The sequence below is a fragment of the Durio zibethinus genome, chromosome 5 (genome assembly GCF_047325235.1).
Source record: "Durio zibethinus cultivar Kanyao isolate XHJ-2024 chromosome 5, ASM4732523v1, whole genome shotgun sequence".
NCBI lineage: Eukaryota > Viridiplantae > Streptophyta > Magnoliopsida > Malvales > Malvaceae > Durio > Durio zibethinus.
Genome location: NC_143166.1, coordinates 16,437,479 through 16,460,460, shown reverse-complemented (window position 1 = coordinate 16,460,460; position 22,982 = coordinate 16,437,479).

Below are 22,982 nucleotides of genomic sequence, written 5' to 3'. Positions count from 1 at the left end.
TCCAACGATGGTGCCCCTGCAAAGAAAAATGCAGCACCAGCACATGCCCCAGCCCAGCCTGTGCTACCACAACCCTCGGTCCGGTCCGATCTTAGACGATGAATCAACTCCATATGCTTAGACTGGGAATGAACTTCATATGCCTAAGTCAACCCACGAAATGAGCGTGCGGGTGCTCAGTTGGCCAGAGGGGCAGAATGCGCAAGCCGGGGATCGGTCCGGTCCCCCTCTGCGTGCTACCGATCCTGCTACCATAACCCTCGGTTCGGTCCGATCTTAGACTGGGAATGAACTTTGTATGCCTAAGCCAACCGACAAAACGAGCGGGCGGGCGGGCAGGCAGGCACTACGCCACGGATCGATAGGGTTGTAGGTGGGTTTAGGCACATCTTCATATTTCTACGTGCCAATGCGATTTTTATGGCTTGTAAATTCATACAATGGTCCCTTAAGCCTTCACGGTTCATGATTTTTTAAAATTTTTTTAGAAGGATTTTTGGCCCCAAACTTGGTGGACATGATCCTTGTATTTTTGTTGGCATGCACAAAAAAATTCAGCTAAAAACTCGAAGTGTACAAGATTTTGTGACAATTCGAAAAAAGTGTCCAAATTTCAGACACTTTAATGGCTACTGGCAGCAAACCTGTAAAATCTCAAATGCTCTTTAAGTGGGTGTGAGTTCTCGAGGTTTGATGAGGGATCGGGGGCCAATATAAGGGCCAAGTACCAGCACCCATCGCTCATCAGGTGCGCACACCCCACCGGCCCGCCCGATCGCCGGAACCCTAATGCCGTCGGTCAGGTTCTCCGGCGATGCTCTAGCGATGGTGCCCCGACGAAGAAAAATGCGGCACCAGTACTTGCCCAAGCCCAGCATGTGCTGTCGCAACCCTTGGTCCAGTCCGATCTTAGACTGGGAATGAACTCCATATGCTTAGACTGGGAATGAACTCCGTATGCCTAAGTCAACCCATGAAACGAGCGTGCGGGTTCTCAACCGGCCAAAAAGGCGGGATGGGCAAGCCGGGGATTGGCCGGGTCCCCTTCTGCGTGCTGTCAATCCTACTATCGTAACCCTCAGTCCGGTCTGATCTTAGACTGGGAATGAACTCTGTATGCCTAAGCCAATCGACGAAAATAACGGGTGGGCAGGCGGGTGGGCACTACGTCGGCCAAAGAGAGGGGATGCGCAAGCCGTGGATCGATAGGGTGGTAGGTGGGATTAGGCACATCTTCATATTTTTGCATGCCAATGCCATTTTTATGGCTTGTAAATTCATACAATGGTCCCTTAAGCCTTCACGTGAAGTTTCATGGCAGGATGACTCGTTTTCTATTTTTCACGATTTTTGAAACTTTTTGCGGTTCGGGATTTTTTTAAATTTTTTTGAAAAGAGTTTTGGCCCTAAACTTGGTAGACGTGATCCTTGTATTTTTGTTGGCATGCACAAAAAAATTCAGCTAAAAACTCAAACTGTACAAGATTGTGTGACCATTTGAAAAAGTGCCCCCATTTCAGACACTTTAATGGCTACTGGCAGCAAACCTGTAAAATCTCAAAAGCTCTTTAAGGGGGTGTGAGTTCTCGAGGTTTGATGAGGGATAGGAGGCAATATAAGGGTCAAGTACCTGCACCCATCACACATCATATGCATACACCCCCCCGGCCCCCCGATGTCGGAACCCCATGCCGTCGGTCAGGTTCTCCAGCGATGCTACGACGATGTTGCCCCGGTGAAGAAAAATGCGGCACCAGCACATGCCCAAGCCCAGCATGTGCTGCCCAACCCTCGGTCCGGTCCGATCTTAGACTGGGAATGAACTCCGTATGCCTAAGTCAACCCACGAAACGAGCGTGCGGGCGCTCAGCCGGCCAGAGGGGCGGGATGCGCAAGCCGGGGATTGATCGGGTCCCCCTCTGTGTGCTGTCGGTCCTGCTGTAGCAACCCTCGGTCTGGTCTGATCTTAGACTGGGAATGAACTCTGTATGCCTAAGCCAACCGACGAAATGAACGGGTGGGCGGGCGGGCACTACGTCGGCCAGAGAGACGGGATGCGCAAGCCGTCGATCGATAGGGTGGTAGGTGGGTTTAGGTACATCTTCATATTTCTGCATGCCAATGCCATTTTTATGGCTTGTAAATTCATACAATGGTCCCTTAAGCCTTCACGTGATGTTTCATGGCAAGACGACTCATTTTCTATTTTTCATGATTTTTGAAACTTTTTACAGTTTGAGATTTTTTAAAATTTTTTCAGAAGGAGTTTTGGCCCCAATCGTGGTAGCCGTGATCCTTGTATTTTTGTTGGCATGCACAAAAACATTCAGCTAAAAACTCCAAGTGTACAATATTTTGTGGCCATTTGAAAAAAGTATCCCCATTTTAGACACTTTAATTGCTACTGGCAGCAAACCTATAAAATCTCAAATGCTCTTTAAGGGGGTGCGAGTTCTCGAGGTTTGATGAGGGATAGGGGGCCAATGTAAGGGCCAAGTAGCAGCACCCATCGCACATCATGTGCGTACACCACCCACCCCCGGCCCCCCCGATCGCCGGAACCCCAATGCCGCCGGTCAGGTTCTCCGGTGATGCTCCGATGATGGTGCTCCGATGAAGAAAAATGTGGCACCAGCACATGCCTGAGCCCAATATGTGCTACCGCAACCCTCGGTCTGATCTGATCTTAGACTGGGAATGAACTTCATATGCTTAGACTGGGAATGAACTCCTTAATCCTAGGTCAACCCACGAAACGATCGTGCGGGCGCTCAGTCGTCCAGAGGGGCGAGATGCGTAACTCGGGGATCGACCGGATCACCCTCTGCAAGCTGTCGATCCTGCTACCACAACCCTTGGTCCGATCTGATCTTAGACTGGGAATGAACTCCGTATGCCTAAGCAAACCAATGAAACGAGCGGGCGGCGGGCAGGCAGGCACTACGCCGGCCGAGAGACGGGATGCGCAAGCTGTGGATCGATAGGTCGGTAGGAGGGTTTTAGGACATCTTCATATTTCTACGTGCGAATACCATTTTTATGGCTTGTAAATTCATACAATGGTCCCTTAAGCCTTCACGTGAAGTTTCATGGCAAGATGACTCGTTTTCTATTTTTCATGATTTTTGAAACTTTTTTGATTCGAGATTTTTTAAAATTTTTTCGGAAGGAGTTTTGGCCCCAAACTTGGTAGAGGTGATCCTTGTATTTTTGTTAGCATGACCAAAAAACTTCAGCTAAAAACTCCAAGTGTACAAGATTTTGTGATCGTTTGAAAAAAGTGTCCCCATTTCAGACACTTTAATGGCTACTGGTAGCAAGCCTGTAAAATCTCAAATGCTCTTTAAGTGGGTGTGAGTTCTCAAGGTTTGATGAGGGATAGGGGGCCAATATAAGGGCCAAGTACCAGCACCCATCGCACATCATGTGCGCACACCCCCCGGCCACCCCGATCGCTAGAACACCAATGCCACCGGTCAGGTTCTCCGATGATGCTCCGATGATGGTGCCCCAAAAATGTGGCACCACCACATGACCGAGCCCAGCATGTGCTGCCGCAACCCTCGGTCTGATCCGATCTTAGACTGGGAATGAACTTCGTATGCTTAGACTGGGAATGAACTCCTTAATCCTAAGTCAACCCACGAAACGAGCGTGAGGGCGCTCAGTCGTCTAGAGGGGTGAGATGCGCAACTCGGGGATCGACCGAGTCGCCCTCTGCAAGCTGCTGATCCTGCTATCACAACCCTTGGATCGGTCTGATCTTAGATTGGGAATGAACTCCGTATGCCTAAGCCAACCAACGAAACGAGCGGGCGGGCAGGCGGGCGGGCACTACGTCGACCAGAGAGATGGGATGCACAAGTCGTGGATCGATAGGGTGGTAGGTGGGTTTAGGCACATCTCCATAATAATACATGCCAATACCATTTTTTTGGCTTGTAAATTCATACAATGGCCCTTAAGCCTTCACGTGAAGTTTCATGGCAAGACAACTGATTTTCTATTTTTCATGATTTTTAAAACTTTTAGCGGTTCGGGATTTTTTAAACTTTTTTTGAAAGGAGTTTTGGCCCAAAACTTGGTAGACGTGATCCTTGTATTTTTCTTGGCATGCACAAAAAAATTCAGCTAAAAACTTGAAGTGTACAAGATTTTGTAACCATTTGAAAAAAATGTCCCCATTTCAGACACTTTAATGGCTACTGGCAGCAAACCTGTAAAATCTCAAATGCTCTTCAAGGGGGTGTGAGTTCTCGAGGTTTGATGAGGGATAGGGGGTAATATAAGGGCCAAGTACCAGCACCCATTGCACATCATGTGCGCACACCCCCCCGCCCCCCAATCGCCGGAACCCAAATGCCGTTGGTCAGGTTCTCCGACGATGCTACGGCGATGGTGCCCCGACGAAGAAAAATGTGGCACCAGCACATGCCCGAGCCTAGCATGTGCTATCGAAACCCTAGGTGCGGTCTGATCTTTGACTGGGAATGAACTCCGTATGCTTAGACTGGGAATGAACTTCGTATGCCTAAGTCAACCCATGAAATGAGCTAGCGGCCACTCAGTCGGCCAGAGAGACGGGATGCGCAAGCCTCGGTCTGGTTCGATCTTAGATTGGGAATAAACTCCGTATGCCTAAGCGAACTGACAACACGAGCGGGCGGGCACTACGCCGGCCAGAGAGTCAGGATGCGCAAGCCGTGGATCGATAGGGTGGTAGGTGGGTTTAGGCACATCTTCATATTTCTACGTGCCAATGCCATTTTCGTGGCCTGTAAATTCATACAATGGTCCCTTAAGCCTTCACGTGAAGTTTCATGGCAAGAATACTCGTTTTGTATTTTTCACGATTTTTGAAACTTTTTGAGGTTCGGGATTTTTTAAAATTCTTTTGGATGGAGTTTTGGCCCCAAACTTGGCGGACGTGATCCTTTATTTTGTTGGCTTGCACAAAAAATTTCAGCTAAAAACTCGAATTGTACAAGATTTTGTGACGATTTGAAAAAAGTGTCCCCATTTCAGACACTTTAGTGGCTACTGGCAGCAAACCTGTAAAATCTGAAATGCTCTTTAAGGGGGTGTGAGTTCTCGAGGTTTGATAAGGGATAGGGGGCCAATATAAAGGCCAGGTACTAGCACCCATCTCACATCATGTGCGTACACCCCCTCCTTGGCCCCACGATCGCCAGAACCCCAATGCCGCTAGTCTGGTTCTCCGGCGATGCTCCGACGATGGTGCCTTGACAAAGAAAATTGAGGCACCAGCACATGCCCGAGCCCAGCATGTGCTGCCATAACCCTCGGTCCGGTCCGATCTTAGACTGGGAATGAACTTCGTATGCTTAGACTGGGAATGAACTCCGTATGCCTAAGTCAACCCATGAAACGAGCGTGCGGGCGCTCAGCCGGCCAGAGGGGTGGGATGAGCAAGCCGGGGATCGGTCGGGTCCCCCTCTGCATGCTGCAGATCCTACTGCTGCAACCCTCAGTCCGGTCCGATCTTAGACTGGGAATGAACTCCGTATGCCTAAGCCAACCGACGAAACGAGCGGGCGGGCACTACGTCGGCCAAAGAGACGGGATGCGCAAGCTGTGGATCAATAGGGTGGTAGGTGGGTTTAGGCACATCTTCATATTTCTGCATGTCAATGCCATTTTTATGGCTTGTAAATTCATACAATGGTCCCTTAAGCCTTCACGTGAAGTTTCATGGCAAGACGACTCGTTTTCTATTTTTCACGATTTTCGAAACTTTTTTCGGTTCGAGATTTTTTTAAATTTTTTCGAAAGGATTTTTGTCCCCAAACTTGGTAGACGTGATCCTTGTATTTTTTTTGGCATGCACAAAAAAATTCAGCTAAAAACTCAAAGTGTACAAGATTTTGTGACCATTTGAAAAAAGTGTTCCCATTTCAGACACTTTAATGGCTACTGGTAGCAAACCTATAAAATTTGAAATGCTCTTTAAGGGGGTGTGAGTTCTCGAGGTTTGATGAGGGATAGGGGGCCAATATAAGGGCCAAGTACCAGCATCCATCACACATCTTTTGCACACACCCCGCCCGACCCCCCCGATCACCGGAACCCCAATACCGCCGGTCAGGTTCTCCGACGATGCTCCGGCGATGGTGCCTCGACGAAAAAAAATACGGCACCAACACATGCCCGAGCCCAGCTTGTGCTGCCGCAACCCTCAGTCTAATCCGATCTTAGACTGGGAATTAACTCCGTATGCTTAGACTGGGAATGAACTCCGTATGCCTAAGTCAACCCACGAAACGAGCGTAAGGGCATACGGAGTTAATTCCTAGTCTAAGGATATGGAGTTAATTCCCAGTCTAAGATCAGACTGGACCGAGGGTTGTGGCGGCACATGCTGGGCACGGGCATGTGCTGGTGCCATATTTTTCTTCACCGGGGCACCATTGCCGGAGCATTGTCGGAGAACCTGACCGACGGCATTGGAGTTCCGGTGATCGGGGGGGTCAGGCGGGGTGTGCGCACATGATGTGTGATGGGTGCTGGTACTTGGCCCTTATATTGGCCCCCTATCCCTCATCAAACCTCGAGAATTGACACCCCCTTAAAGAGTATTTCAGATTTTACAGGTTTGCTGCCAGTGGCCATTAAAGTGTCTGAAATGGGAACATTTTTTTCAAATGGTCACAAAATCTTGTACACTTTGAGTTTTTAGCTGAATTTTTTTGTGCATGCCAACAAAAATACAAGGATCACATCTACCAGGTTTGGGGCTGAAACTCCTTCCAAAAAAATTTTAAAAACTCTCGAACAGCAAAAAGTTTCAAAAATCGTGAAAAATAGAAAACGAGTCGTCTTGCCATGAAACTTCACGTGAAGGCTTAAGGGACCATTGTATGAATTTACAAGCCATAAAAATGGCATTGCCACGCAGAAATATGAAGATGTGCCTAAACCCACCTACCATCCTATCGATCCACGGCTTGCGCATCCCGTCTCTCTGGCCGGCGTAGTGCCCGCCCGCCCGCCCGCTCATTTCATCCATTGGCTTAGGCATATGGAGTTCATTCCCAATCTAAGAACGGACCAGACCGAGGGTTACGGTAGCAGGATCGGCAGCACGTAGAGGGGGACCCAGCCGATCCCCGGCTTGCGCATCCCACCCCTCTGGTAGGCTGAGCGCCCGCACGCTCGTTTCGTCAGTTGACTTTGGCATACGGAGTTCATTCCCAGTCTAAGCATACGGAGTTCAATCCCAGTCTACGATCGGACCGGACCGAGGGTTAGGGCAGCACATGCTAGGCTTGGGCAGTGCTGGTGCCGTATTTTTCTTCATCGGGGCACCATCATCGGAGCATCGTCGGAGAACCTGACCGACGGCATTAGGGTTCCGACGATCGGGGGGGCCGGGGGGGTGTACACAAATGATGTGCGATGGTGCTGGTACTTGGCCCTTATATTGGCCCCCTATCCCTCTTCAAACCTCGAGAACTCACATCCCCTCAAAAAGCATTTTAAATTTTATAGGTTTGCTGCCAGTAGCCATTAAAGTGTCTGAAATGGGGACACTTTTTTGAAATGGTCACAAAATCTTGTACACAAAATCTTTTTTGAAATGGTCCGAAACGCAAAAAGTTTAAAAAATCGTGAAAAATAGTAAACGAGTCGTTTTGCCATGAAACTTCATGTGAAGGCTTAAGGGACCATTGTTGAATTTACAAGCCATAAAAATGGCATTGGCACGCAGAAAATGGAGATGTGCCTAAACCCACCTACCACCCTATCGATCCACGGCTTGCGCATCCCATCTCTCTGGCCGGCGTAATGCCCGCCTGCCCGCCCACTCGCTCATTTCCTCGGTTGACATAGACATACAGAGTTCATTCCCAGTTTAAGATCAGACCAGATTGAGGGTTGCAGCAATAGAATTGGCAGCACACAGAGGGGGACCCGGCCGATACCCGGAATGCGCATCCCACCCCTCTGGCCGACTGAGTGCTCGCACGCTCGTTTCGTGTGTTGACTTAGGCGTACGAGTTCATTCCCATTCTAAGCATACGGAGTTCATTCCCAATCTAAGATTGGACCAGACCGAGGGTTGTGGCAGCACATGCTGGGCTCGGGCATGTGCTGATGCTGTATTTTTCTTCGCTGGGGCACCATCGTCGAAGCATCACCGAAGAACCTGACTGACGGCTTGGGTTCCGACGATCGGGGGGGGCCGGGGGGTGTGCGCACATGATGTGCGATGGGTGCTGGTACTTGGCCCTTATATTGGCCCCCTATCCCTCATCAAACCTCGAGAACTCACACCCCCTTAAAGAGCATTTGAGATTTTACAGGTTTGCTGCCAGTAGCCATTAAAGTGTTTGGAATGGGGACACTTTTTTCAAATGGCCACAAAATCTTGTACACTTCAAGTTTTTAGTTGAATTTTTTTGTGCATGCCAACAAAAATACAAGGATCATGTCTACCAAGTTTGGGACCAAAAATCCTTTCGAATAAATTTTAAAAAATCATGAACCACAAAAAGTTTTGAAAATCGTGAAAAATAGAAAACGAGTCGTCTTGCCATGAAACTTCATGTGAAGGCTTAAGGGACCATTGTATGAATTTACAAGCCATAAAAATGGCATTGGCATGCAGAAATATGAAGATGTGCCTAAACCCAACTACCACCCTATCGATCCACGGCTTGCGCATCCCGTCTCTCTAGCCAGCGTAGTGCCTGCCTGCCCGCCCGCCCGCTCGTTTCGTCAGTTGGCTTAGGCATACGGAGTTCATTCCCAGTCTAAGATCAGACCGGACTGAGGGTTGCAGTAGTAGGATCGGCAGCATGTAGAGGGGGACCCGACCGATCCTCGGCTTGTGCATCCCGCCCCTCTGCCCGGCTGAGCGCCCGCACGCTCGTTTCGTGGGTTGACTTAGGCATACGGAGTTCATTCCCAGTCTTAGCATATGGAGTTCATTCCCAGTCTAAGATCGGATTGGACCGAGGGTTGCAGCAGCACATGCTGGGCTCGGGCATGTGCTGGTGCCACATTTTTCTTTACCGGGGCACCATCGTCGGAGCATCGTCGGAGAACCTGACCGGCAACATTGGGGTTCTGACAATCGGGGGGGCCAGGGGGGTGTGCGCACATGATGTGCGATGGGTGCTGGTACTTGGCCCTTAAATTGGCCCCTATCCCTCATCAAACCTCGAGAACTCACACCCCCTTAAAGAGCATTTGAGATTTTACAGGTTTGCTGCCAGTAGCCATTAAACTGTCTGAAATGGGGACACTTTTTTCAAATGCTCACAACATCTTGTACACTTCGAGTTTTTAGCTGAATTTTTTTGTGCATGCCAACAAATCACATCTAACAAGTTTGGATCCAAAACTCCTTCCAAAAAAATTTTAAAAAATCCCGAACCACAAAAAGATTTGGAAATCATGAAAAATAGAAAACAAGCCGTCTTGCCATGAAACTTCACGTGAAGGCTTAAGGGACCATTTTATGAATTTAGAAGCCATAAAAATGGCATTGGCATGCAGAAATATGAAGATGTGCCTAAACCCACTTACCACCCTATCGATCCACGGCTTGCGCATCCCGTCTCTCTGGCCGGCGTAATGCCTACCCGCCCACCCGCCTGTCCGTCCGCTCGTTTCATCAGTTGGATTAGGCATATGGTGTTCATTCCCAGTCTAAGATCGGACCAGACCAAGGGTTGCGATAGCAGGATCGACAGCACGCAGAGGAGGACCCGACCGATCCTCGGGTTGCCCATCTTGCCCCTCTGGCCGACTGAACGCCCGCACGCTCGTTTCATGGGTTGACTTAGGCATACGGAGTTCATTCCCAATCTAAGCATATGGAGTTCATTCCCAGTCTAAGATCGGACAGGACCGAGGGTTGCGGTAGCACATGCTTGGCTCGGGCACTTCTTGGTGCCGCATTTTTCTTCGTCGGGGCACTATCGTCGGAGCATCGTCGAAGAACCTGACCGGCGGCATTGGGGTTTCGATGATTGAGGGGGCCGGGGGGGTGTGCGCACATGATGTGCGATGGGTGCTGGTACTTGGCCCTTATAGTTGCCCCCTATCCCTCATCAAACCTCGAGAACTCACACCCCCTTAAAGAGCGTTTGAGATTTTACAGGTTTGCTGCTAGTAGGCATTAAAGTGTCTGAAATGGGGACACTTTTTTCAAATGGTCACAAAATCTTGTACATTTTGATTTTTTGGCTGAATTTTTTTTTTTGCATGCCAACAAAAATACAAGGATCACGTCTACCAAGTTTGGGGCCAAAACTGCTTCCGAAAAAATTTTAAAAAATCCCGAACCGTAAAAAGTTTTGAAAATCATAAAAAATAGAAAACGAGTCGCCTTGTTATGAAACTTCACGTGAAGGCTTAAGGGAACATTGTATGAATTTACAAGCCATAAAAATGGCATTGGCACACAGAAATATGAACATGTGCCTAAACCCACCTACCACCCTATCGATCCACGGCTTGTGCATCCCATCTCTCTGGCCGGCGTAGTGCCCGCCCGCCCGTCCGCCCGCTCGTTTCCTCGGTTGGCTTAGGCATACGAAGTTCATTCCCAGTCTGAGATCAGACCAGACTGAAGGTTGCAGCAGTAGGATTGGCAGCACGCAGAGGGGGACCCAACCGATCCCCAGCTTGTGCATCCCACCCCTCTGGTCGGCTGAGCGCCTGTATGCTCATTTCGTGGGTTAACTTAGGCATACGGAGTTCATTCATAGTCTAAGCATACGGAGTTCATTCCCAGTCTAAGATCGGACTGGACCGAGGGTTATGACGGCACATGCTGGGCTCGGGCATCTGTTGGTGCCGTATTTTTCTTCGCCGGGGCACCATTGTCGGAGCATCATCGGAGAACCTGAATGGCGGCATTGGGGTTTCGATGATTGTGGGGGCCGGGGGTGTGCACATATTATGTGCGATGGGTGCTGGTACTTGGCCCTTATATTGGCCTCCTATCCCTCATCAAACCTCGAGAACTCACACCCCTTTAAAGAGCATTTGAGATTTTACAAGTTTGCTGCCAGTAGCCATTAAAGTGATTGAAATACGGACACTTTTTTGAAATGGTCACAAAATCTTGTACACTTTGAGTTTTTAGCTAAATTTTTTTGTTCATGCTAATAAAAATACAAGCCATGAAACTTCATGTGAAGGCTTAAGGGACCATTGTATGAATTTACAAGCCATAAAAATGGCATTGGCACCAGAAATATGAAGATGTGATTAAACCCACCTACCACCCTATCGATGCACGACTTGCGCATCCCGTCTCTCTGGCCGACGTAGTGCCCGCTCGCCCGTTCGTTTTGTCTGTTGGCTTAGGCATATGGAGTTCATTCCCAGTCTAAGATCAGACCCGATCGAGGGTTGCGACAGTAGGATCGACAGCACGCAGAGGGGGACACGCCCGATCCCTGGCTTGCGCATCCTGCCCCTCTGGCCGGCTGAGCGCCCGTACGCTCGTTTCGTGGGTTGACTTAAGCAAACGGAGTTCATTCCCAGTCTAAGATCGGACCGAACCGAGGGTTGCTGCAGCACATGCTGTGCTCGGGCATGTGCTGGTGCCGTATTTTTCATCGTTGGAGATCGACAGCATTGGGTTTCCAGCGATAGAGGGGCCGGGGGGGGTGTGCGCACATGATGTGCGATGGTCTAAAATGAGGACACTTTTATCAAATGGTCACAAAATCTTCTACACTTTGCATTTTTTTGTGCATGCCAACAAAAATACAAGGATCACGTCTACCAAGTTTGGGGCCAAAACTCTTTCCGAAAAAATTTTAAAAAATCCCAAACCGTAAAACGTTTCAAAAATTGTGAAAAATAGAAAATGAGTCGTCTTGCCATGAAACTTCACGTGAAGGCTTAAGGGACCATTGTATGAATTTACAAGCCATAAAAATGGCATTGGCACACAAAAATATGAAGATGTGCCTAAACCCACCTACCACCCTATCGATCCACGGCTTGCGCATCCTGTCTCTCTGGTCGGCGTAGTGCCCACCGGCCCACCCGCCCGCTCGTTTCGTCGGTTGGCTTAGGCATACGGAGTTCATTCCCAGTCTAGGATCAGACCAGATTGAGGGCTGCAGTAGCAGGATCGGTAGCACGTAGAGGGGGACCCGGCCGATCCTCGGCTTGCGCATCCCGCCCCTCTGACCGGTTGAGCACCCGCATGCTCGTTTCGTGGGTTGACTTAGGCATACGGAGTTCATTCCCAGTCTAAGATCAGACCGGACCGAGGGTTACGGCAGCACATGCTGGGTTCGAGCATGTGTTGGTGCCGCATTTTTCTTCGTCGGGGCATCACCGGAGAACCTGATAAACGGCATTGGGGTTCCGATGATTGGGGGGCCGGGGGGGTGTACGCACATGATGTGCGATGGCTGCTGGTACTTGGCCCTTATATTGGCCCCTTATCCCTCATCAAACCTTGAGAACTCACACCCCCTGAAAGAGCATTTGAGATTTTACAGGTTTACTGCCAGTAGCCATTAAAGTGTCTAGAATGTGGACACTTTTTGCAAATGGTCACAAAATCTTGTACACTTTGAGTTTTTAGCTGAATTTTTTTTTTGCATGCCAAAAAAAATACAAGGATCACGTATACCGAGTTTGGGGCCAAAAATCCGTCCGAAAAAATTTTACAAAATGCCGAATCATAAAAAGTTTCAAAAATCATGCAAAATAGAAAATGAGTCGTCTTGCCATGAAACTTCACTTGAATGCCTAAGGGACCATTTTATGAATTTACAAGCCATAAAAATGGCATTGGCACGTAGAAATATGAAGATGTGCCTAAACCAACTACCACCCTATCGATCCACGGCTTGCGCATCCTGTCTCTCTTACCGACGTAGTGCCCGCCCACCCGCCCGCTCATTTCGTCGGTTGGCTTAGGCATACGGAGTTCATTCCCAGTCTAAGATCGAACCAGACCGAGGGTTGCGGTAGCAGGATCAACAGCACGCAGAGGGGGACCCGGCCGATCCCCGGCTTGCGCATCCTGCCCATCTGGCTGGCTGAGCACCCGCACGCTAGTTTCGTGGGTTGACTTAGGCATACGAAGTTCATTCCTAGTCTAAGATCGGACCAGACCGAGGGTTGCGGTAGCACATGCTGGGCTCGAGCATGTGTTGGTGCCGTATTTTTCTTCGTCGGGGCACCATCGTCGGAGCATCGTCGGAGAACCTAACCGGCGGCATTGGGGTTTCGACAATTGGGGGGGCGGGGGGGGTGGGTGTGTGCACATGATGTGTGATGAGTGCTGGTACTTGACCCTTATATTGGCCCCCTATCCCTCATCAAACCTCGAGAACCCACACCCGCTTAAAAAGCATTTGAGATTTTACAGGTTTGCTGCTAGTAGCCATTAAAGTGTCTGAAATGGGGACACTTTTTTCAAATGGTCACTAAGTCTTGTACACTTCGAGTTTTTAGCTGAATTTTTTTGTGCATGCCAACAAAAATACAAGGATCAGGTCTACCATGTTTGGGGCCAAAACCCCTTCTGAAAAAATTTTAAAAAATCCCAAATCGTAAAAAGTTTTGAAAATCGTGAAAAATAGAAAACGAGTCATCTTGCCATGAAACTCCACGTGAAGTCTTAAGGGACCATTCTATGAATTTACAAGCCATAAAAATGGAATAGGCACGCAGAAATATGAAGATTGCCTAAACCCACCTACCACCCTATCGATCCACGGCTTGCGCATCCTGTCTCTCTGGCCGACGTAGTGCCCGCCCGCCCGTTCGTTTTGTTGGTTGGCTTAGGCAGACGGAGTTCATTCCTCGTATAAGATCGGACCGGACCGAGGGTTACGGTAGCAGGATCGGCAGCACACAGAGGGGGACCCGACCGATCCTCGGCTTGCCCATCCCACCCCTCTGGCCAATTAAGTACCCGCACGCTCATTTCGTGGGTTGACTTAGGCATACGGAGTTCATTCCCAGTCTAAGCATATGGAGTTCATTCCCAGTCTATGATCGGACTGGACCGAGGGTTGCAGCAGCACATACTGGGCTCAGGCATGTGTTGGTGCCGCATTTTTCTTCGCCGGGGCACCGTCGCCAGAGTATCACTGGAGAACCTGACCGACGGCATTGGGGTTCCGACAATCGGGGGCGCCGGGGGGCGTGTGTGCGCACATGATGTGCAATGGGTGCTGGTACTTGGCCCTTATATTGGCCCCCTATCCCTCATCAAACCTCGAGAACTCACACCCCCTTAAAGAGCATTTGAGATTTTACAGGTTTGCTGCCAGTAGCCATTAAAGTGTCTGAAATGGGAACACTTTTTTCAATGGTCACAAAATTTTGTACACTTCGAGTTTTTAGTTGAATTTTGTTATGCATGCCGATAAAAATACAAGGATCACGTCTACTAAGTTTGGGGCTAAAAATCCTTCCAAAAAAATTTTCAAAAATCCCGAACCGTAAAAAGTTTCGAAAATCATGAAAAAAAAGAAAACGAGTCGTCTTGCCATGAAACTTCACGTGAAGGCTTAAGGGACCATTGTATGAATTTACAAGCCATAAAAATGGGATTTGCACATAGAAATATGAAGATGTGCATAAACCCACCTACCACCCTATCGATTCATGGCTTTTGCAACCCGTCTCTCTGGCTGGCATAGTGCCCGCCCGCCCGCCCATTCATTCCATCGGTTGGCTTAGGCATACGGAGTTCATTCCCAATCAAAGATTAGACCAGACTAAGGGTTGCAGCAGTAGGATCGGCACCAGGCAGAGGGGGACCCGACCGATCCCCAGCTTGCGCATCCTGCCCCTCTGGTCGGCTGAGCGCCCGTATGCTCGTTTCGGTGGTTGACTTAGGCATACGAAGTTCATTCCCAGTTTAAGCATACGGAGTTCATTCCCAGTTAAAGATCGAATCGGACCGAGGGCTACGGCAGCACATGCTGGGCTCGGGCATGTGCTGGTGCCACATTTTTCTTCACCGGGGCACCATCTTCGGAGAACCTGACTGGCAGCGTTGGGGTTCCGACGATCGGGGGGGTCGGGGGGTGTGTGCACATGATGTGCGATGGGTGCTAGTACTTGGCCCTTATATTGGCCCCCTATCCCTCATCAAACCTCGAGAACTCACACCCCCTTAAAGAACGTTTGAGATTTTACAGGTTTACTGCCAGTAGCCATTAAAGTGCCTGAAATGGGGACATTTTTTTCTAATGGTCACAAAATCTTGTACACTTCGAGTTTTTAGCTGAATTGTTTTATGCATGCCAAAAAAAGTACAAGGATCACGTCTACCAAGTTTGGGGCCAAAACTCCTTTTGAAAAATTTTAAAAAATCTCGAACTACAAAAAGTTTCAAAAATCGTGAAAAATAGAAAACGAGTTGTCTTGCCATGAAACTTCACGTGAAGGCTTAAGGGACCATCGTATGAATTTACAAGCCATAAAAATGACATGGGCACGTAGAAATATGAAGATGTGCCTAAACCCACCTGCCACCCTATCGATCCACGGCTTGTACATCCCGTTTCTCTGGCCAGCGTAGTGCCTGCCAGCCCACCCACCTGCTTGTTTCGTCGATCGGCTTAGGCATACGAAGTTCATTCCCAGTCCAAGATCAGACCAGATCGAGGGTTGCAACAGCAAGATCAGCAGCACATCGAAAGGGACCCGATCGATCCTCGGCTTGCGCATCCCGCCCCTCTGGCCGACAGAGCACCCGTATGCTCGTTTCGTGGGTTGACTTAGGCATACGGAGTTCATTCCCAGTCTATGATCAGATCGGACTGAGGGTTGTGGCAGCACATACTGGGCTCAGGCATGTGTTGGTGCCACATTTTTCTTCACCGGGGCACCATCGCCGGAGAACTTGACCGACGGTATTGGGGTTTCGACGATCAAGGGGGCCGGGGGGTGTGCGCACATGATGTGTGATGGGTGCTAGTACTTGGCCCTTATTTGGCCCCCTATCCCTCATCAAAACCTCAAGAACTCACACCCCCTTAAAGAGAATTTGAGATTTTACAGGTTTGCTGCCAGTACCCATTAAAGTGTCTAAAATGGGGACACTTTTTTCAAATGGTCAACAAATCTTGTACACTTCGAGTTTTTAGCTGAATTTTTTTGTGCATGCCAAAAAAAATACAAGGATCACGTCTACCAAGTTTGCGGCCAAAAATCCTTTTGAAAAAATTTTAAAAAATCCCGAACCGTAAAGAGTTTGGAAAATCATAAAAAATAGAAAACGAGTCGTCTCGCCTTGAAACTTCACGTGAAGGCTTAAGGGACCATTGTATGAATTTACAAGGCATAAAAATGGCATTGGCGTGCAAAATATGAAGATGTGCCTAAACCCACCTACCACCCTATCGATCCACGGCTTGCGCATCCCGTCTCTCTGGCTGGCGTAGTACCCGCCCACCCGCTCGTTTCGTCGGTTGGCTTAAACATACGGAGTTCATTCCCTATCTAAGATCAGACCAGACCAAGGGTTGCGGCAGCAGGATCGACAGCACGCAAAAAGGGACCCGGTCGATCCTCGGCTTACGCATCCCGCCCCTCTAGCCGACTGAGCACCCGCACGCTTGTTTCGTGGGTTGACTTAGGCATACGGAGTTCATTAACAGTCTAAGCATACGGAGATCATTACCAGTCTAAGATCGGACCAGACCGAGGGTTGCGACAGCACATGCTGGGCTCGAGCTTTTGTTGGTACCGCATTTTTCTTCATCGGGGCACCATCGTCGGAGCATTACCGGAGAACCTGATCGACGGTATTGGGGTTCCGACGATCGAGGGGGTCGGGGGGGTGTGCGCACATGATGTGCGATGGGTGCTGGTACTTGGCCCTTATATTGGCCCCCTATCCCTCATCAAACCTCGAGAACTCGCACCCCCTTAAAGAGCATTTGAGATTTTACAGGTTTGCTACCAGTAGCCATTAAAGTGTCTAAAATGGGGACACTTTTTTCAAATGTGTACAAAATCTTGTACACTACGAGTTTTTGGCTGAATTTTTTTGTGCATGCCAACAAAAATACAAGGATCATGTCTACCATGTTTGGGGCCAAAACTCCTTACAAAAAAATTTTAAAAAATCCCGAACCGGAAAAAGTTTCAAAAATTATGAAAAATAGAAAACGAGTCGTCTTGCCATGAAACTTCAGGTGAAGGCTTAAAGGACCATTGTATGAATTTACAAGCCATAAAAATGGCATTGGCACGTAGAAATATAAAGATGTGCCTAAACCCATCTACCACCTTATCAATCCACGGCTTACGCATCCGTCTCTCTAGCCGATGTAGTGCCCGGCCGCCCGCTCGTTTCGTCGGTTGGCTTAGGCATACGGAGTTCATTCCCAGCCTAAGATCGGACCGAACTGAGGGTTGCAGCAGCAAGATCGGCAGCACGCAGAGGGGGACCTGACCGACCCCCGACTTACGTATCCCGCCCCTCTAACCGACAGAGCACCCGTATGCTCGTTTCGTGGGTTGACTTAGGCATACGGAGTTCATTTCCAGTCTATGACCAGACCGGACCGAGGGTTGCGGTAGAACATACTGGGCTCTGGCATGTGTTGGTGCCACATTTTTCTTCGCCGGGGCACCATCGTCGGAGAACCTAACCGACGGTATTGGGGTTCCGACGATCAAAGGGGTCGGGGGGGTGTGCGCACATGATGTGCGATGGGTGCTGGTACATGGCCCTTATATTGGCCCCCTATCCCTCATCAAACCTCGAGAACTCACACCTCCTTAAAGAGCATTTGAGATTTTACAGGTTTGCTGCCAGTAGCCATTAAAGTGTCTGAAATGGGGACACTTTTTTCAAATGGTCACAAAATCTTGTACACTTCGAGTTTTTAGCTAAATTTTTTTGTGCATGCCAACAGAAATACAAGGATCACGTCTACCAAGTTTGGGGCCAGAACTCCTTCCGAAAAAATTTTAAAAAATCCCAAACTGCAAAAAGTTTCAAAAATTGTACAAAATAGAAAACGAGTTGTGTTGCCATGAAACTTCAGGCGAAGGCTTAAGGGACCATTGTATGAATTTACAAGCCATAAAAATGGCATTGGCACATAGAAATATAAAAATGGCTTAAGGCTCGTGCATCCCGTCTCTCTAGTCGGCACAGTGCCCGCCCGTCCGCTCGTTTCATCGATTGGCTTAGGCATACGCAGTTCATTCCCAGTCTAAGATAGGACCGGACCGAAGGTTGCGACAGCAGGATTGGCAGCACGCAGAGGGAGACCCGACCGATCCCTAGCTTGCACATCCCGCCCCCTGGCCGACCGAGCACCCGGACGCTCTATTCGGGGGTTGACTTAGGCATACGGAGTTCATTCATAGTCTAAGCATACGGTGTTCATTCCCAGTCTAAGATCAGACCAGACCGAGGGTTGCGGCAGCACATGCTGGGCTCGAACATGTGTTGGTGCCGTATTTTTCTTCACCGGGGCACCATCGTCGGAGCATCCTCGGAGAACCTGACCGGCGAAATTGGGGTTTCGATGATCGGAGGGCCGGGGGGTGTGTGCACATGATGTGCGATGGGTGCTGGTACTTGGCCCTTATATTGGCCCCCTCTCCCTCATCAAACCTCGAGAACTCACACCCCCTTAAAGAGCATTTGAGATTTTACAGGTTTGCTGCCAGTAGCCATTAAAGTGTTTGAAATGGGGACACTTTTTTCAAATGGTCACAAAATCTTGTACACTTTGAGTTTTTAGCTGAATTGTTTTGTGCATGCCAACAAAAATACAAGGATCATGTCTACCAAGTTTGGGGACAAAACTCCTTCCGAAAAAATTTTAAAAATTCCTGAACCGTAAAAAGTTTCAAAAATCATGAAAAATAGAAAACGAGTCGTCTTACGATGAAACTTCACGTGAAGGCTTAAGGGACCATTGTATGAATTTAAAAGCCATAAAAATGGCATTGGCACATAGAAATATAAAGACGTGCCTAAACCCACCTGCGACCTTATTGATCCACGGCTTGTGCATCCCGTCTCTCTGGCCGACGTAGTGCCTGCCCGCTCGCTCGCCCGTCTGCTTGTTTCGTCGGTTGGCTTAGGCATACGGAGTTCATTCCCAGTCTAAGATCAGAACGGACCGAGGGTTGCAGTAGCAGGATCGACAGCACATAGAGGGGGACCCGATCGATCTCCGGCTTGCGCATTCCGCCCCTCTGGCCGGCTGAGCACCCACAAGCTCGTTTTGTGGGTTGACTCAGGCATACGGAGTTCATTCCCAGTCCAAGAACAAATCGAACTGGACCGAGGGTTGCAGCAGTACATGTTGGGCTCGAGCATGTGTTGCTGCCGCATTTTTCTTCACTAGGAAACCATCACCGGAGCATCGTCGGAGAACCTGACCGGCGTCATTGGGGTTCTTACGATCGGGGGGGGCCAGGGGGTGTGTGCACACATGATGTACGATGGGTGCTGGTACTTAGGCCTTATATTGGCAGGATTGGCAGCACGCAGAGGGAGACCTGACCGATCCCCAGCTTGCACATCTCGCCCCTCTGGCCGACCGAGCACCCGCATGCTCTATTCGGGGGTTGACTTAGGCATACGAAGTTCATTCCTAGTCTAGGCATATGGAGTTCATTCCTAGCCAAAGATCAGACCGAACTGAGGGTTGCAGCAGCAGGATCGGCAGCATGCAGAGAGGGACCTGACCGATCCCCGGCTTGCGTATCCCGCCCCTCTGACCGGCAGAGCACCCGATGCTCGTTTCATGGGTTGACTTAGGCATATGAAGTTCATTCCCAGTCTAAGATCGGACTGGACTGAGGGTTGCGGCAGAACATACCGAGCTCTGACATGTGTTGGTGCCACATTTTTCTTCGCCGGGGCACCATCACCGGAGAACCTAACCGACGGTATTACGGTTTCGACGATCGAAGGGGTCGGGGGGTGTACGCCCATGATGTGCGATGGGTGCTGGTACTTTGCCCTTATATTGGCCCCCTATCCCTCATCAAACCTCGAGAACTCACACCCCCTTAAAGAGCATTTGAGAGTTTACAGGTTTGCTGCCAGTAGCCATTAAAGTGTCTGAAATGGGGACACTTTTTTCAAATGGTCACAAAATCTTGTACACTTCGAGTTTTTAGCTAAATTTTTTTGTGCATGCCAACAAAAATACAAGGATCACGTCTACCAAGTTTGGGGCCAAAAGTTCTTCCGAAAAAATTTTAAAAAATCTTGAAGAACAAAAAGTTTCAAAAATCGTGAAAAATAGAAAACGAGTCATCTTGCCATGAAACTTCACGTGAAGGCTTAAGGGACCGTTGTATGAATTTTCAAGCCATAAAAATGGCATTGGCATTAAGAAATATGAAGATGTGCCTAAACCCACCTACCACCCTATCGATCCACGGCTTGCGCATCCCATCTCTCTGGCCGGCGTAGTGCCCGCACGTTCGCTCGCCCACTCGTTTCGTCAGTTGGCTTAGGCATACGGAGTTCATTCCCAGTCAAAGATAGGACTGGACTGAAGGTTGTGACAGCAGGATTGGCAGCACGTAGAAAGAGACCAGACCGATCCCTAGCTTGCACATCCCGCCCCCCTGGCCGACCGAGCACCCGCACGCTCTATTCGGGGGTTGACTTAGGCATACGGAGTTCATTCCCAATCTAAGCATACGGTGTTCATTCCCAGTCTAAGATCAGACCGGACCGAGGGTTACGGCAGCACATGCTGGGCTCGGACATGTGTTGGTGCTGCATTTTTCTTCACCGGGGTACCATCGTTGGAGCATCGTTCGAGCATCGTCGGAGAACCTGACCGACGGAATTAGGGTTTCGGTGATCGGGAGGGGTCGGGGGGTGTGCACACATGATGTGCGATGGGTGCTAGTACTTAGCCCTTATATTGGCCCCCTATCCCTCATCAAACCTCGAGAACTCACACCCCCTTAAAGAGCATTTGAGATTTTACAGGTTTGCTGCCAGTAGCCATTAAAGTGTTTGAAATGGGGACACTTTTTTCAAATGGTCACAAAATCTTGTACACTTCGAGTTTTTAGCTGAATTGTTTTGTGCATGCCAACAAAATTACAAGGATCACGTCTACCAAGTTTGGGGACAAAACTCCTTCCGAAAAAATTTTAAAAATTCCCGAACCGTAAAAAGTTTCAAAAATCATGAAAAATAGAAAACGAGTCATCTTGCCATGAAACTTCACGTGAAGGCTTAAGGGACCATTGTATGAATTTACAAGCCATAAAAATGGCATTGGCACGTTGAAATATGAAGACATGCCTAAACCCACCTGCGACCTTATCGATACACGGCTTGTGCATCCCGTTTCTCTGGCCGACGTAGTGCCTGCTCGCCCGCCCGACCGCCTGTTTGTTTTATCGGTTGGCTTAGGCATACGGAGTTCATTCCCAGTCTAAGATCAGACTGGATCGAGGGTTGCGGTAGCAGGATCGATAGTACACAGAGGGGGACCTGATCGATCTCCGGCTTGCGTATTCCGCCCCTCTGGTCGGCTGAGCACCCACACGCTCATTTCGTGGGTTGTCTCAGGCATACGGAGTTCATTTCCAGTCTAAGCATACGGAGTTCATTCCCAGTCTAAGCATACGGTGTTCATTCCCAGTCCAAGATCAGACCGGACTGAACCGAGGGTTGCAGCAGCACATGTTGGGCGCGAGAATGTGTTGGTGCCGCATTTTTCTTTGTTGGGAAACCATCATCGGAGCATCGTCGGAGAACCTGACCGACGTCATTAGGGTTCCGACGATCGGGGGGGCCGAGGGGTGTGTGCACACATGATGTACGATGGTTGCTGGTACTTGGGCCTTATATTGGCAGGATTGGCAGCACGCAGAGGGAGACCTGACCGATCCCCAGCTTGCACATCCCGCCCCTCTGGTCGATCGAGCACCCGCACGCTCTATTCGGGGGTTGCCTTAGGCATACGGAGTTCATTCCCAGTCTAAGCATACGGAGTTCATTCCCAGTCTAAGATCAAATTGGACCGAGGGTTGTGGCAGCACATGCTGGGCTCGGCATGTGTTGGTGCCACATTTTTCTTCATCGGGGCACCATCGTCGGAGCATCGCCGGAGAACCTGACCGACGACATTGGGGTTTCGACGATCGGGGGGGCTTGGGGGTGTGCGCACATGATGTGCAATGGGTGCTGGTACTTGGCCCTTATATTGGCCCCCTAGCCCTCATCAAACCTCGAGAACTCAAACCCCCTTAAAGAGCATTTGAGATTTTACAGGTTTGCTGCCAGTAGCCATTAAAGTGTCTGAAATTGGGACACTTTGTTCAAATGGTCACAAAATCTTGTACACTTCGAGTTGTTAGCTACATTTTTTTGTGCATGCCAACAAAAATACAAGGATCACGTCTACCAAGTTTGGGGCCAAAACATCTTCCGAAAAAATTTTAAAAAATCCCGAAGCACAAAAAGTTTCAAAAATCGTGAAAAATAGAAAACGAGTCATCTTGCCATGAAACTTCACGTGAAGGCTTAAGGGACCATTGTATGAATTTAGAAGCCATAAAAATGGCATTGGCATTAAGAAATATGAAGATGGGCCTAAACCCACCTACCACCCTATCGATCCACGGCTTGCGCATCCCGTCTCTCTGGCTGGCGTAGTGCCCGCACGTTCGCCTCCCACTCGTTTCGTCGGTTGGCTTAGGCATACGAAATTCATTCCCAGTCTAAGATCAGACCGAACTGAGGGTTGTAGCACGATGATCGGCAGCACGCAGAGGGGGACCCGGCCGATCCCCGACTTGCGCATCCCGCCCCTCTGGTCGAGTGACCACCCGTGCACTCATTTCGTGTGTTGACTTAGGCATACGGAGTTCATTCCCAGTCTAAGCATATGGAGTTCATTCCCAGTCTAAGATCAGATCGGACCGAGGGTTGTGGCAGCACATCCTAGGCTCGGGCATGTGTTGGTGCTGCATTTTTCTTCATCGGGGCACCATCATCGGAGCAT